Below are 15,055 nucleotides of genomic sequence, written 5' to 3'. Positions count from 1 at the left end.
TTATGTTTTTCTGCACTATGGCTTGGCCCCAATATTCTCTGTCTGATGGGGAAAAATGGCCACCTGGGGGAAATAGAAATTACAGTACTATCCTGTAGCTTGACCTTTTCTGTAAGAGGGAAGGTGTGAAATACCTTATGCCCAAGCTTTCTTTTCATTGAGGGAGAATACACAACTATGCAAAGCTTACAATTTACATCCCACAGGAGGACCTCTCAGCTTACCCCTATATCCTAGCCTCCCTATAGCTCCCCTTCCTATTAGTGATAACCCTCCTCTAATCTCCCCTGCCCAGAAGGAAATAAGCAAAGAAATCTCCAAAGGACCACAAACCCCTCTGGGCTATCGGTTATGTCCCCTTCAAGCTGTAGGGGGAGGGAAATTTGGCCAAACCTGGGTTCATGTCCCCTTCTCCCTTTCTGATTTAAAGCAGATCAGGGCAGACCTGGGGAAGTTTTCAGATGATCCTGATAGGTACATAGATGTCCTACATGATCTAGGGCAAACCTTTGACCTTGCTTGAAGAGATGTCATGCTACCCTTAGATCAAACCCTGGCATTTAATGAAAACAATGTGGCTTTAGCTGCAGCCTGAGAGTTTGGAGATACCTGGTATCTTAGTCAGTAAATGACAGAATGACAGATGAAGAAAGGAACAAATTCCCTACTGGTCAGCAAGCCATCCCCAGTATGGATCCCCACTGGGACCTTGACTCAGATCATGGGGACTGGAGTCGTAAACATCTGCTGACCTGTGTTCTAGAGGGACTAAGGAGAATTAGAAAAAAACCCATGAATTATTCAATGATGTCCACCATAACTCAGGGAAGGGAAGAAAATACTTCTGCCTTCCTCTAGCGGCTACGAGAGGCCTTAAGAATATATACTCCCCTCTCACCTGAATCCCTCAAGGGTCAATTAATTCTAAAAGATAAATTTATTACCCAATCAGCCACACATATCAGGAGAAAGCTCCAAAAGCAAGCCCTGGGCCCTGAACAAAATCTAGAGGCACTATGAAGCCTGGCAACCTCGTTGTTCTATAATAGGAACCAAGAGGAACAGACCCAAAAGGAAAAGCGAGATCAGAGAGAGGCTGCAGCCTTAGTCCTGGCCCTGAGATAAACAAACCTTGGTGGTTCAGACAGGACAGAAAATGGAGCAGGTCAGTCACCAGTAGGTCTTATTGTCAGTGTGGCTTGCTAGGACACTTTAAAAAAGATTGTCCAGTGAGAAATAAGCTGCCCCCTCATCCATGTCCACTATGCCGAGGCAATCACTGGAAGGTGCACTGCCCCAGAGGACAAAAGTTTCCTGGGTCAGAAGCCCCCAACCAGATGATCCAACAACAGGACTGAGGGTGCCTGGGGCAAGTGCCAGCTCGTCATCACCCTCACTGAGCCCCGGGTATGTTTAACTATTGAGGGCCCGGAAATTGACTTACTCCTGGACACTGGCACGGCCTTCTCAGTGTTAATCTCCTGTACTGGATGACTGTCCTCAAGGTCTATTACCATCCAAGGAATCCTGGGACAGCCTGTTAACAGGTATTTCTCCCATCTCCTGAGTTGGAATTGGGAGACTTTGCTCTTTTCACATGCCTTTCTTGTTATGCCTGAAAGTCCCACACCCTTATTAGGGAGGGATATATTAGCCAAGGCTGGAGCTATTATCTACATGAATATGGGGAACAAGTTACCCATTTATTGTCCCCTACTTGAGGAGGGAATCAACCCTTAAGTCTGGGCAGTGGAAGGACAATTTGGAAGGGCAAAAAATGCCCACACAGTCCAAATCAGGTTGAAAGATCCCACCACTTTTCCTTATCAAAGACAATATCCGTTAGGGCATGACGCTAATAAAGGATTACAGAATATTGTTAAACATTTGAAAGCTCAAGGCTCAGTAAGGAAATGCAGCCATCCCTGCAACACCCCAATTCTAGGAGTACAAAAACCGAACTGTCAGTGGAGACTAGTGTAAGATCTTAGACTCATCAATGAGGCAGTAATTCCTCTATATCCGGTTGTACCCAACCCCTATACCCAGCTCTCAAATACCAGGGGGAGCAGAATGTTTCATGGTTCTGGACCTCAAGGATGCCTTCTTCTGTATTCTCCTGTGCTCTGACTCCCAGTTCCTCTTTGCCTTTGAGGATTCCACAGACCACATGTCCCAACTTAACATGGACGGTCTTGTCCCAAGGGTTTATGGATAGCCCTCACATGTTTGATCAGGCACTGGCCCAAGATCTAGGCCACTTCTCAAGTCCAGGCACTCTGGTCCTTTGGTATGTGGATGATTTATTTTGGCTATGGGTTTGAAAGCCTCATGCCAGCAGGCTACTCTAGATCTCTTGAACTTTCTAGCTAATCAAGGGTACAAGGTGTCCAGGACAAAGGCCTAGCTTTGCCTACAGCAGGTCAAATATCCAGACCTAATCTTAGCCAGAGGGACCAGGGCCCTCAGCAAGGAATGGATACAGCCTATAATGGCTTATCCTCACCCTAAAACGTTAAAACATTTGCCGGGGTTCCTTGGAATTACCGGCTTTTGCTGACTATGGATCCCCAGATGCAATAAGATAGCCAGGCCCCTCTATACTCTAATCAAGGAAACCCAGAAGGCAAATGCTCATCTAGTAGAATGGGAACCAGAGGCAGAAACAGCCTTCAAAACCTTAAAGCAGGCCCTAGTACAAGCTCCAGCTTTAAGCCTTCCCACCGGAAAAAACTTCTCTTTATACTTTACAGAGAGAGCCGGGATAGCTCTTGGAGTCCTTACTGAGACTCGTGGGACCACCCCACAACCAGTGGAATACCTAAGTAAGGAAATTGATGTAGTAGCGAAAGGCTGCCCTCACTCCTTAACGGTAGTTGCAGCAGTGGCTATCTTAGTGTCAGAGGCTATCAAAATAATACAAGGAAAGGATCTCAGTGTCTGGACTACTCATGATGTAAATGGTATACTAGGTGCCAAAGGAAGTCTGTGGTTACCAGAGAACAACCTACTTAGATACCAGGTGCTACTCGTTGAGGGACTGGTGCTTCAAATGCACATGTGCATGGCGCTCAACCCTGACACTTTTCTCCCAGAGGATGGGGAACCAACCGAGCATGACTGCCAACAAATTGTAGTCCAGACTTATGCCACCTGAGATGATCTCTTAGAAGTCCCCTTAACTAATCCTGACCTTAACCTACGTACCGATGGAATTTCATTTGTGGAGAATGGGATACGAAGGGCCAGTTATGCCATAGTTAGTGATGTATCCATACTTGAAAGTAAGCCTCTTTCCCTGGGGACCAATGCCCAGTTAGCAGAACTGGTGGCACTTAACCAAGCCTTAGAACTGGGAAAGGAAAAAAGAATAAATGTGTATACACAGAGCAAATATGCTTATCTAATCCTGCATGCCCACGCTGCAATATGGAGAGACGGAGTTCCTAACCTCTGGGGGAACCCCCATTAAATACCTCAAGGAGATCATGGAGTTATTATATGCAATGCAAAAACACAAGGAGGTGGCACTCTTACACGGCCACAGTCATCAAAATGGGAAGAAGAGGGGAGAACAGCAGCATAAGCAACTGGCAGAGGTAGGGAAAGACCAGCAAGAAGGAGAGAAAAAGAAAGTCAGAGAAAGAGAAAGAGAGAGGAAGAAGCAGAGAGACAAAGAGAAGGAGTTAGAGAGAAAGAAGGACAGACACAGAAAGTCAAAGAGGGACTTAAAAAGAGGGGAAGAGACAAAGAAGGAGTCAAAGAGAGAAAGAGAGAGAAAGAAATAGTAAAGAAAAAAGCAGTGTACCCTATTCCTTTAAAAGCCAGAGCAAAGTTCTGTCTACCCAGACAAGGCATATTCTTATGTGGAACAATGACCTATATCTGCCTCCCCACTAACTTGACAGGCACCTGCACCTTAGTCTTTCTAAGTCCCAACATTAACATTGCCCCAGGAAATCAGACCTTATCGGTACCCCTCAAAGCTCAGGTCTGTAAGTGCAGAGCCGTACAACTGATACCCCTACTTATAGGGTTAAGAATGGCTACTGCTACAGGAACTGGAATATCCAGTTTATCTACTTCGTTATCCTACTACCACACAATCTCAAAGGATTTCTCAGACAGTATGCAAGAAATAACGACATCTATTCTTGTTTTCTTTGAAGCAGAAAAACATATTCTTTATTTCCGATAATTTCTTTTTCTATTTTTTTAAAATTTTTTATTATTATTATACTGTAAGTTTTAGGGTACATGTGCACAATGTGCAGGTTAGTTACATATGTATACATGTGCCATGCTGGTGTGCTGCACCCATTAACTCGTCATTTAGCCTTAGGTATATCTCCTAATACAATCCCTCTCCCCTCCCCCTTCCCCCAACCCCACAACAGTCCCCAGAGTGTGATGTTCCCCTTCCTGTGTCCATGTGTTCTCATTGTTCAGTTCCCATCTATGAGTGAGAATATGTGGTGTTTGGTTTTTTGTCCTTGAGATAGTTTACTGAGAATGATGATTTCCAATTTCATCCATGTCCCTACAAAGGACATGAACTCATCATTCTTTATGGCTGCACAGTATTCCATGGTGTATATGTGCCACATTTTCTTAATGCAGTCTATCATTATTGGACATTTGGGTTGGTTCCAGTCTTTGCTATTGTGAATAGTACCACAATAAACATACGTGTGCATGTGTCTTTATAGAAGCATGATTTATAGTCCTTTGGGTATATACCCAGTAATGGGATGGCTGGGTCAAATGGTATTTCTAGTTCTAGATCCCTGAGGAATCGCCACACTGACTTCCACAATGGTTGAACTAGTTTACAGTCCCACCAACAGTGTAAAAGTGTTCCTATTTCTCCACCTCCTCTCCAGCACCTGTTGTTTCCTGACTTTTTAATGATTGCCACTCTAACTGGTGTGAGATGGTATCTCATTTTGGTTTTGATTTGCATTTCTCTGATGACCAGGAACAATGAGCATTTTTTCATTTGTCTTTTGGCTGCATAAATGTCTTCTTTTGAGAAGTGTCTGTTCATGTCCTTTGCCCCCTTTTTGATGGGGTTCTTTGCTTTTTTCTTGTAAATTTGTTTGAGTTCATTGTAGATTCTGGATGTTAGCCCTTTGTCAGATGAGTAGGTTGTGAAAGTTTTCTCCCATTTTGTAGGTTGCCTGTTCACTCTGATGGTAGTTCCTTTTGCTGTGCAGAAGCTGTTAAGTTTAATTAGATCCCATTTTTCAATTTTGGCATTTGTTGCCATTGCTTTTGGTGTTTTAGACATGAAGTCCTTGCCCATGCCTATGTCCTGAATGGTAATACCTAGGTTTTCTTCTAAGGTTTCTATGGTTTTAGGTTTAACATTTAAGTCTTTAATCCATCTTGAATTAATTTTTAATCCAGCATATAAACAGAACCAAAGACAAAAAGCGCATCATTATCTCAATATATGTAGAAAAGACATTGACAAAATTGAAAAACCCTTCATGCTAAAAACTCTCAATAAATTAGGTATTGATGGGATGTATCTCAAAATAATAAGAGCTATCTATGACAAACCCACAGCCAGTGTCATACTGAATGGGCAAAAACTGGAAGCATTCCTTTTGAAAACTGGCACAAGACAGGGATGCCCTCTCTCACCACTCCTATTCAACATAGTGTTTGAAGTTCTGGTCAGGGCAATTAGGCAGGAGAAGGAAATCAAGGGTATTCAATTAGGAAAACAGGAAATCAAATTGTCCCTGTTTGCAGATGACATGATTGTATATCTAGAAATCCCCACTGTCTCAGCCCAAAATCTCCTTAAGCTGATAAGCAACTTCAGCAAAGTCTCGGGATACAAAATCAATGTACAAAAATCACAAGCATTCTTATACACCAATAACAGACCAACAGAGAGCCAAATCATGAGTGAACTCCCATTCTCAGTTGCTTCAAAGAGAATAAAATATTTGGGAATACAACTTACCAGGGACGTGAAGGACCTCTTCAAGAAGAACTATAAACCACTGCTCAATGAAATAAGAGGATAGAAACAAACGGAAGAACATTCCATGCTCATGGGTGGGAAAAACCAATATCATGAAAATGGCCATATTGCCCAAGGTAATTTATGGATTCAATGGCATCTCCATCAAGCTACCAATGACTTTCTTCACAGAATTGGAAAAAATTACTTTAAAGTTCATATGGAACCAAAAAAGAGCCCACATTGCCACATCAATCCTAAGCCAAAAGAACGAAGCTGGAGGCATCATGCTACCTGACTTCAAAGTATACAAGGCTACAGAAACCAAAACAGCATGGTAATGGTACCAAATCACAGATATAGATCAATGGAACAGAACAGAGGCCTCAGAAATAATGCCACATATCTACAACTATCTGATCTTTGACAAACCTGAGAAAAACAAGCAATGGGGAAAGGATTCCCTATTTAATAAATGGTGCTGGGAAAGCTGGCTAGCCATATGTAGAAAGGTGAAACTGGATCCCTTCCTTACACCTTATATGAAATCTATTCTTACTTTACAATCCCAAATACACTCTTTGACAACAGCAACTCTCCAAAACTGCTGAGGCCTAGACCTCCTCACTGCTGAGAAAGGAAGACTCTACACCTTCTTAGGGGAAGAGTGCTGTTTTTACACTAACCAGTCAGGGATAGTACGAGATGCTGCCTGGCATTTACAGGAAAAGGCTTCTGAAATCAGACAACGCCTTTGAAACTCTTATACCAACCTCTGGAGTTGGGCAACATGGCTTCTCCCCTTTCTAGGTCCCATGGAAGCCATCTTGCTGTTACTCAACTTTGGGCCCTGTATTTTTAACCTTGTCAAATTTATTTCCTCTAGAATTGAGGACATCAAGCTACAGATGGCCTTACAAATGGAACCTCAAATAGTTCAACTAACAACTTCTACTGAGGACCCCTGGACTGACCCTCTGGCACTTTTACTGGCCTAGAGAACTCCTCTCTAGAGGACACTACAACTGCAGGGCCCCTTCATTGCCCCTATGCAGCAGGAAGTACCTAGAGTGGTCATCAGCCAAATTCCCAACAGCAGTTGGGGTGTCTGTTTAGAGGGTGGATTGAGAGGTGACAGCATGCTGGCAGCCCTCGCAGCCCTCACTTACTCTTGGTGCCTCCTCGGCCTTGGTGCCCATTCTGGCCATGCTTGAGGAGCTCTTCAGCCTTCCACTTCACCATTGGTGCCCTTCTCTGGGCTGGCCAAGGCTGGAGCTGGCTCACTTGGCTTGCAGGGAGGTGTGGAGGGAGAGGCATGGGTGGGAGCCAGGGCTGCATGCAGTGCTTGTGGGCCAGCTAGAGTTCTGTGTGGGTGTGGACTTGGTGTTCCCCGCACTTGGAGTGGCCGGCCAGCCCTGCCAGCCCCGGGCAGTGAGGGACTTAGTACCCAGGTGAGCAGCTATGGAGGGTGCACCAGGTCCCACAACAGTGCTGACCCACCGGTGCTGTGCTCGATTTCTCACTGGGCCTTAACTGTCTCCCCATGGGGCAGGGCTTGAGACTGCAGCCCACCATGCCTGAGTCTCCCCCAACTGCCATGGGCTCCTGCATGGCCTGAGCCCCCCTGATGAGCACCACCCCCTACTCCATGGAGCCCGGTCCCATCAACCACCCAAGGGCTGAGGAGTGTGGGTGCATAGTGAGGGACTGGTGGGCAGCTCCACCTCTGGCCCCAGTGTAAGATGCACTGGGTGAGGCCAGCTGGGCTCCTGAGTCTAGTTGGGACTTGGAGAACCTTTGTGTCTAGCTAAGGGATTGTGAGTGCACCAATCAGCAGTCTGTGTCTAGCTCAAGGCTTGCGAACACACCAGTCAGCACCCTGTGTCTAGCTCAGGGTTTGTTTGTGGATGCACCAGTTGGCACTCTGTATCTAGCTAATCTGGTGGGGATTTGGAGAATCTTTTTGTCTAGCTAAGGGATTGTGAATGCACCCATCGACACTCTGTGTCTAGCTCAAGGTTTGTAAATGCACCAATCAGAGCTCTGTGTATAGCTAATCTGGTGGGGACTTGGAGAATCTTTATGTCTAGCTAAGGGATTGTGAAGGTACCAGTCAGCACTCTATCTAGCTCAAGGTTTATAAATGCACCAATCAGCACTATGTGTCTAGCTCAGGGTTTGTAAATACACCAATTGACACTCTGTATCTAGCTAATCTAGTGGGGATGTAGAGATCTTTTGTGTCTAGCTCAGGGATTGTAAACCCACCAATCAGCACCCTGTCAAAACGGACCAATCAGCTCTCTGTAAAACAGACCAATTGGTTCTCTGTAAAATGGACCAATCAGCAGGATGTGGGTGGGGCCAGATAAGAGCATTATAACCTGAAAATATTTTGAAAACTGTTGTGCAGATGTAGGTAGTCATTTTTGTTGAAACATTGATGAAGATGCGCACTCATGAGACCATCTTAAAAGGGGCTGGTTGGTAGGAAGGAAAGCCTGAATTAGTGCAAGGTCTGAATAATCGGGTTCCTTCTTACTTTTTTTTTTTTTTTAAATAAAACTTAATTGTTCACAGCAGTTTAGAAATACATTTCAAGGTCTGCCACTTAGAGGCAAATTTTAACAAAGAAAGGCCAGGCACCGGGGCTCATGCCAGTAATCCCAGCACTATGGGTGGCTTTGATGGAAAGATACCTTGAGGCTAGAAGTTTGAGCCAGGACAACATAACGAGCCCCTGTCTCCACAAAAGTTAAAAATTAAAAAATTGCAGATAAGGTGGCATGTATCTGCAGTCCCGACTATCTGAGAGGATGAGATGAGAGGATTGCTGGAGCCTGAGATTTGGAGGCTGCAGTGAGCTTTGATCATGTCACTGCACTCCAGCCTGGATGACAGAGCAAGACCCTCTCTAAAAAAAAAAAAAAAAAAGAAAAAGAGACAGAGAGAGAGAGAAAGCCAAAATTTCAGCCCCAGTAGCTCACCTACTTAGATGGTTTGACTACCATTAAATTCATCTGGGTCACCAAACAATTAATTAAGTAGTTAAACAGTCTTCCATTTTATTGATACCTTTTATTTATTAAAAACTTCCTTTTCCTTTTTCAACATTACTGATAAACTCCGTTCCTTTCCCTGGGTGAGTTCTTGTAATATTAAATTGGTAGGATCTGAATTCATACCTGTTTTGGATAAGTCTATAAAATTTAAGAATGAACCTAGGAAAGAACAACTTGAGAGGTGGCCGTAGAGTGGACAGGAGCCCTGTATGACACTGATCATTTGGAGGCCTCCTGGCCTCCACTTCTCCCTGTGACTGCCTCCTCCTGAGGGATTTTCCATTGTGTGGGGTTTTGGGAGGTGAGAACACAGCAGGGGAAGAAGACTCTACCACTTGGGCTCAACTTTCCCTGAAGAATCTGAGTCCTGTAAACATGAGGCAAGCAGTGGCCATGGTACATCTCAGACTGAGGAGAAGCTCAGATCGGGTAGTTCCTATGACATGGCCCTCTTCAGGAGCTCCCTGGTTCTGGGACCCCCTAGCCTAAAATCAAGTTAGTAAGCCCCAGATATCCTCCAGTTACACTTCTTTTCATTGATTAGAGCCAAAAATCGGCTTTTATTTGTAAGTAGATAGCGTGGCTAATAAGGTGTCCTTTTCCAAACAATTTTTCACCTACAAAGAATTTTTTTGTGTGTGCTAATCTGTAATGTTGCTGAGTGAATTGTTTAACAAGAAGCAAATCAGAGTGATTTTAGCAACAAGAGCACTCATTCCTGTCTCGGTCTAGAGCTTCTGAGATTTAAGAGGGATGTGAAAAAGTCTGTGTCCTCTTAAAGTGTAGTCATGTTTTCATAATCGGTGCGTTGCACCTTTTTCATATTCTTTATCTGCATGCAGCTGTTCAAATTTAAAGGGAAGTTTCTGTCCCAAAAGCATAATTCCTCAACAGAAAGTGATTTGTTGGTTTTTGTTTGTTTGTAAGTCATAATCATGTTTTTGAGAATGTTTATTTCACTTTACTGTAACACCGTACAATTCAACCTCATGGGCATTCTTTATTCTGACACTTATAACTCTGAATAAGACCATCATCTATCTTGGGAGAAAAAGCACAAAGAGAATGTTTCTCTAATAAATATGCTTAATGTTCAATTAAAGTGTGTCTGTGGTGGAGAAGAAGGACAACAGATATTTTCTTGAAATTTGTAGAAGGCTAAATTATTCAACACAGATAGTCTACCTTGAATAAACTTTATCATCTAAAAACATTAAGAATTTGGGCCTCTGGATGCTGACGTTCTTAACCTTGGGTACAAACACAAAGGAAGTGATTGCAACACCAATTGTTATAATTTGACTGTAATATTCAGTCTGAAGAGACTAATTGTGAATGCAGCTCTGCCTTTTTGTGTGTAAAATTATTTAGCTTACTACCTTAATTTTTGATTCAGCTCTATCTGTGCTAACCACCCAGTTTAATCCATTCTCTCAAGCGATTTTCTTCTCTCTGTACCATATTGGTTGAGGCTGCCTCATCTCCTGCTCATAGTAACATGGCACATTTTTATCTGATTCTGTTAGTCTCTTCTTACTCCAACTCATCTTCTCCAGTCCATTTTCAATAGCTACAGAGACCTGTTAAAACACAAATCTGGTCACTTTATCTTCTGCCAAAGATTAATGTGTTCCCTTTGTTCTTAGGATGAAAACCAAAGTCATTAATTAATATGCTAAGGCCAGCATTATCACTTTAATTTTAACATTAAACAAAACCTAAAATGTTTGTCATATAATTGATATCTACCATATCCTATAGTCAATTATTTCAAACAAATTAACCAGAGATGGATTTTGAAACTTGTAATCTGCCATAGCTTCATCTTTCCATAACTCTATCAGTAAGTAACTGGTCAAATTTCATGCTTTTGGTGCAGAAAAATTGCAAAGCCACAGAAATATCTAGTTTGATGGAAAGAAGAGGTCAAAACTAAGCAAAAACATGTAATTTGGCAAAGTCTTGGTTAGTGCCCATATCCAGACTGGAATATAAAATCCCAAGAGTTGAAAAGTGTGTGGGCAAAATGTAACTTTGACCAATAGTCACTTTCTTTCTTTTTTATTTATTTATTTACTATTTATTTATCTATTTATTTATTTTATTTTATTTTATTGTTTTAAAGAGGTATGTGCTTGTCAGTGGGAATAAAAACAAAATGACATGCTTTTGGGATAAAATTGCTCTGGTTGCAATATCTTCCTTAGTGGGCAATTGGCCATGCATGATAAAGAATGCAGTACCAGAGGGAGATCTTTAATACCACATCTTTAGTATCATCACCCTATTAACCTTGACTTCAGATGGATTGTCCATGGGGTTCACTTCCTCCAGAGACCCAGCCTACAGAAAAAGACTTATGCAAAACTAGGTTTATTTTTTATTACTCTAGAAGGAAGGGATGTGTCAAACGTAGAAAGATCCACTGCTTTCTTTAGGCAGAGGTTCAGAACTGCAAAATGGTGTGGCTGGACTTGCAAGATCATTGATCTGTGCTAGGATGTAAAATTCAGAGAGAGCTGAATCAAAAATTAAGATGATAAGCTAAAATTATTTAGCTACAATTATTTAAAATTATTATATATTAGGGACTTCCCATAAGCCACACTGTGCTGTTTTATCTCATTAAATTTTCACAATGTAGCCAGTTTTCCCCATTTTACAGGTGACAAGATACAGTCCCAGAGAGAGAAGAGACATCTCTGTCTTCTCCATGCTCAGCATCCTTCCCCTTTTTTCTGGTGCCAGCATCCTGGCTTTCTTTGAGGGACATGCTTCCTTCCCATGTGTTGGTAGACAGATGCCTGGAAGCTGCCACTCACGGTATCCTGGTATCCCCTGGCCAGTCGTACCCTCTTCCCAAAGAACCCAATCTTGATTAAGTAACAGGCAGAGATAAAATGTTTGGAAAAGATTCATCTCTCCCTCAAAGTAACTTCTGCCACCATCCCCCTTCTTCCCTTTCTGTGTTCTGGTTCTTCAGTTTATCTTCCTTTTGGCTTAGGTGGCCCAGAGTGGATTTCTGTTGCTTGCAGTGAGCTAACTGTGGTTGAAATAAGAGGGTTAGTAGCTTTTCTGCACACACACACATTCCAACTGCTACTTTCATCACCCTTTCTGCCTCATCTCCCTGCTGCCTGTGTTAGTGATTGCTGGGCACTGGGTGCTTGATGCACATGTGTTCTGATCCTCCTTCCCACACTAGGATACTGGAGGAGGTGGTATGCTGTTGTCTCTGGGCACAAGCAACCCCAACCCAAGACTTTGGGTTGCTGTTTCTCTGTACCGCTGGACTGCACAAAAGCCGAGTTTCCATCTCAGTGTGGTTTGAAAGTGGCCAAGTGGACATTAACTGGGTGCTGGATCCAACAGTGTGACTCAGTTTCACATGTAGGAAAAGTTAGCCAAGGGATAAGAGCTAAAACACCTACAGAATGGGATGAAGAGATGTCAAAATACTCTCTGTGGCTCTGGCACAGACAGGACAGTAGCATCATCAGTGTGCTGTGCCCACCAGTGTACAATAATTCCCTGTTGATTCAGTGTCATAGCAGAAGTGTAACATCCTCTGTGTGCAAAACATCAAAAGTTTTCTTTGTGGGCACGGTTCAGATAAAAACAGGAGAGTCACATGACCTAAATGCTGTGCTCAGTAATATGTCACAAAATTCCACCATTTTAAAGGCCCAGGCAGGGAAAGAGGGTCATATCAGTTGGGTTATGGCCTCAGAGATGTGTCCCAATGTCCCCATTAGGCAGGACTCAGGCAGAAAAGGAGAGTCTTATCACCCAGATTCTTCTTTAGGTATATGTCATAGTATAAGACATGGACAGAAACCAGATAGAAGGACCACATCACCCAGGTATTGGGTCCTGAGATATGTTGCAAGGCTCCCCTAGGACAGAATCAAGGTGAAAGAGTTACATCACCTTGGTGTAGGTTCAACTTTTACGCCATAATGCCTTATGTGGGTGAGGACCAAGCTTTGAGTCACATCACTTCAGTCATACACCAAAAGATATGTCACAATGCCCTGTTTGAAACATAGCCCTGGCAAAAGAGTACCACCATTTGTATGCCTGGGCCTAGCAACGTATTACTACCACCTGCTGTGTTCAGGGTCCTTTCCAGAGAGGAGAGTTACATTTCCTAAGTGGTGGACACAGTGATATGTTACAACGATGTCTGTGGAAATGGCCCAGGCAAGAATGTAACAGCACCTGGGTGTTAGATTTGGTAATATTTCACGATTCTTAGAGAATGACAAAGGCAGGATGGTCACATCATCTAGAAGTTGTAACATCACCTGGGTTTTACATCCAGTGATATGTCACAATCCTGAGAGAACACCCAAGGGAGGAGAGTCATATCATCTAGAAGTTGGCCCAGGTAGAGATCACAATCCCATATGTGGGCTGAAACCAATCTAGAGGGTCAAACCACACAGATGCTTGCAAATATTTGTATTACATTCACACTGGTAGAATATACCAGAGATGAGATTTGCAATACCACACATGTCCTGTTTTCATGAGCGACAATTGGATTCACATACATGAGATATGACAGTCCTTACTTTAAGGTGGGTGTGCATGTGAAACGTACAATTTCATCCTTCTGGGTTCTGTTAAGACACTCTCTGTACAAGTCATGGGCTTTATAAAATATCTGAGGCTGCTATAATCTTCTGTGACCTATTTACCAGAAAGAGATCTAAGACATCATTCATGTTTCTAAAGCAAGTTACAAAAGTCAAATTAACTCCTATTTGTGGGGTCCGCATATGGGTCATTATCATGTCTGTGAGCTGTGTCAAGGCATATGTCAAAATTTACTCTGTGGTAATGAAACAGACATGACAGCCATATAACCTAAATGCTGAGGCAGAAGTATTCCAATATTCTCTTTTTAGGCAAGTTCCTGGCAGAAATGTCCCATAACTTTGGGGCTATGACTAACTCTGTGGCACAATGGCCCTTGTGGGCAGTTTCCAGGAAGAAGAGGAGAGTCATATCACCTAAACAATAGGCCCAGAGGTATGTCACAATACCTCCTCTTGAAAGTGGCAGGAAGGTATTAGTGTATTATTTCTGATTATATCCATCTAAACTGGAGTAGTTTGGTACCTTCTTGTGGCTTTAATTTGCATTTTTCTAATAAATAAGAGTGCTGTCCATCTTTGCATGTACTTGGCCATTTGTATGTCTCCTTTGGAGAAATTTCACTTAAGGTCTCTCATGTATTACTAAATTCTGTGTTGTTTTTGCTTTTGTGTTTGTTATCTATTTTGTGTGATTATCCCTTGTCATATGTATATCTTGCAAATATATCCTCCCACACTGTAAGTTGTCTCTACTCTGTTAATTTATTTTTGCTATGTAATTTTTTTAGATTCTGTTAAATTCACTTGCCTCCATTTGCTTTTGCTGCCTATGCTTTTGAGTTCTTATTTACATTTTTTATAACCAGCTGGCATCTAGTTATATTCGTTTAAATAATCAATTTTCCTAGCACCATTCATTGAAAAGATTGTTGTTTCTTAAATGTGTATTCTAAACAACTTAAGAATTACTTGGCCCTAGGTTTCTGAATCTATTATTGAGATCACTCATACTTTGGTCTATGTGTCTGTTTTCTACGCCAGTATCATGACGTTTTGCTTGTTATAGCTTTGTAGGATATTTTAAAGTCAGGTACTTTGATGCTTTTGGCTTTGTTCTTTTCTCATAGGATTACTTTGGTTATTTGGAGAGTTTTTCTTTTCTTTTCTGTTAACTTTTGGCCTGTTTTTCCCATTTCATGAAAAAAATGTCATTTGGCATCTTATAGTTTGCATTGCATCTGTAGATTCCTTTGAGTGGCAAAGCCACTTTAACAATATGTTTTATAACTCATGAGCAAAAATACCTCTCAAATTTTTCACGTTTTACTTTGTTTATAAGTGTTTTATAATTTATAGTTTAGAGACTGTTTACTTTTTAATGAGTTTTTACTGCTAGCCACCTTTACTTTTTA

This window comes from Pongo abelii, chromosome Y (genome assembly GCF_028885655.2).
Source record: "Pongo abelii isolate AG06213 chromosome Y, NHGRI_mPonAbe1-v2.0_pri, whole genome shotgun sequence".
Taxonomy (NCBI): Eukaryota; Metazoa; Chordata; class Mammalia; order Primates; family Hominidae; genus Pongo; species Pongo abelii.
Note: the sequence above shows the minus strand (reverse complement) of the source record.